Here is a 2,860-nt window from a genome sequence, read left to right as displayed (position 1 = left end):
AAAAAAAAAAAAGAAATTGTTAGTGAGTAACACTAATGAGAAAAAGACTACCCACATCAAGCAATGTAAACAAACAACTAAACAGTGCACACATACCATGACAAATCCCAAACTGTGTGGACGCACACACATTAACACACCCTAATGCAGTAGTAAATTAACTGCCCATTATCCCCCTGTGTGACTAAGTAAAATGTATAGTGTAAAGAAATATATGTATGGGCATTACAGCTAAAACCATTATTTGATTCATCAAAATACCCTTTTGATAGCAGTTTTAATCAGCAACTATTTTGATAATTGTCCGTTTTTAATGCAAAATTAAATTTCAAGACTTTCTGGTTGCAGCTTCAAATGTAATCGGTGTATGAAAACTGAACATTTTAGGGTATGAACAGTATGAAAAAAAAAAGACATTTAAACATAAGTCAATATCAGGTCTGGAAACTTGTGAGGATGTTCTTCACTGTTTAACATTTTATAATCCAAATGATTACTCGAGAAAACACTCAGCAGATTAATCAATGACAATAATTGTTGCAACCTTAACGAGTGCATTACATGCCAGGTTTACAATATATTCACACTTTAACAATGCTGTTCAAGTTCATCCACTGCTCATTACTAAATGTAGTTAATGTTTAATCAGCTTTCACACACTTTACAATATCATCACAAAATAACAACTACAAAGCAAAGCCATTACAATTTAAATAATAGCTTGCAACGTGTCAGGTTTGCTGTAGGCAAGCCTACTTCTGTTTAACAGATAAGAAAGCCACAGGAAAAGTACGTCTCTGGTGAATGATTGACAGATCTGTGGAGTGTTTTCCACCAGCCTGTTGTTTTGCATATTTGGCCTAGTTAACATCAAAAACAGGGCTGAGATTCAGGCTGCATCTTGTGATAAGACACTGATTCTCCAGCTGCTCCATACACACCAAACAACCAGGGTCCCTAAAACCACCATCACACAGCAGTGATGGGTGCCTGGGTACAATAAAAGTCTGTTGTGATGCCCCTTTTTGCTAACAGGCACGGGGGGGGGGATACAGTATAGTATCGCAATATTTTCTGTTGCAATACTGTATTGATACCCAGACGCCAAGTATCAATCTTTTTTTTTTTTTATAAACACGTTGGTCAGTTTTTCTGCCTGACAATCCCATTTTACAGCAATACAATTGAAAAGAGATGAACAAACAGAGAAATGTATCTTTTTAGATGGAACAGATGTGAAGTTAAAAAGGACACACACACACACACACACACACACACACACACACACACACACACACACACAGCACACACACACACACACACACACACACACACACACACACACACACACACACACACACACACACACACACACACACACACACACACACACACACACACACACACACACACACACACACACACACACACACACACACACACACACACACCACACCACCGATTAACTCTCATATTGTTGAATTGAACAATCTTTGTTCAAAAAAATAAATAAAAAAATAAAGTGAGTGTCTGAAAAGTGTCCAAGCCCTTACTCAGCTATTTGCGTCATCCAGTTTAACAAAACAACAGAAGGAGGTGAAACACGGCCTGTGGCTTTGTCTCCTCTCCAAACACACACTGACTGATCATTACCTTGATTCCGTTTACACTTTACAGTAGTTTCTGCGGTAAACTAGTTGGGTATCACACTCACCTGCTCTAATAACAGCTGGGTGGTATTTGCAGTGGTGGAATGTATATTCACCACTGAACTGAAGGTATTTTACTTGAGTATTTCCATTTGATGCTACTTTATATTATTTCAACTCCACTACATTGTGTGTCTCTCCTCCACTAAGTTCGTCTGACAGGGTTAGTTACTTTTCAGATTACAATGTTCCTGTTCAGTAAAACAAGCCAAATTAGGTGATTTTGATTGTGAATGTTTGCGATTGATGTGGTGCAATCTCCAGCTTACGAACTCATGCTATGTAAATTGTGGTACCTGGGGCCTTATTCAGGTCTGTGTCCAACAAAACCCCCATAACCTTTCCAGGCATTGGAGTTGCTTTGTGCCTCCACAGACGTAGCAGCTGTATGACGAGGGAGTGCCAAGGCCATAGGGAATGTAAACACACAACACAGTTAGTCTGTGTTGAGATATTTGGGCGCCCACAATAGCTTTGTTTGCATTGAAGGTTCAGCTAAACTTAACGCCTCCACCATGAGTTCATTTACACCAGCAAGTAGACAGGCACTTCAAAAGAGTTGGGACGACACCTGCCTCGAACTCAACAAAACCTCCCGACATTCTTAATGTATGTGAAATGACTCGTGCTTTATCTTATCAATGAACTAAAGGATGACGTGTTTGTGTTTTGAAATAAATCTCCTACCTTTAAGCTAAATTAGTCTTTAAAAAGCCTTTTGTAAAACACAGACAGGGCACATTGTACTGCACAATGAGTAGGCAACTTGTACTTTAAGCAGATTTTGCGGGTACATGCTTTTACTTGAGTGAAGTTTTGAATGCAGGACTTTTACTTGTAGTGGAGTTTTTTCACTGTATAGTATAAGTACCTTTACTTAAATAACAGATCTGAACACTTCTTCCACCACTGTCACATTTCCTAGAGACATAAATTAAAACTTCTCACATGTCTTCAGCTGGACTGAGACCGAAACAATCTCAACAGCTGTGGTGACCCATTATTTCTTTAGGTCCGCCTCTAATTGTTCTGTTTTTTTCTATGAGACTCCCTTCAAACTGTTCAGCCAACTAGAGTGTGGTGTCTGGCCAGAGCAGATCATATTACAAGGCCTGTGAACATGCAGCAACAGATGGTAGATCACAGGGGGG

At 39.2% G+C, this 2,860-nt stretch overlaps 1 protein-coding gene across 2 annotated transcripts in view; it reads right to left on the bottom strand.

Moving 5' to 3' along the window:
• The window catches only part of jmy (junction mediating and regulatory protein, p53 cofactor), a 27,825-nt gene that overhangs the window by 23,350 nt on the left and 1,615 nt on the right, over positions 1-2,860 (bottom strand). The window lies entirely within an intron of this gene.

The sequence above is a fragment of the Etheostoma spectabile genome, chromosome 16, assembly GCF_008692095.1.
Source record: "Etheostoma spectabile isolate EspeVRDwgs_2016 chromosome 16, UIUC_Espe_1.0, whole genome shotgun sequence".
Classification (NCBI taxonomy): Eukaryota; Metazoa; Chordata; class Actinopteri; order Perciformes; family Percidae; genus Etheostoma; species Etheostoma spectabile.
The sequence above is the reverse complement of the archived record's forward strand: the minus strand, read 5'-3'. Positions and strand labels throughout refer to the sequence as shown.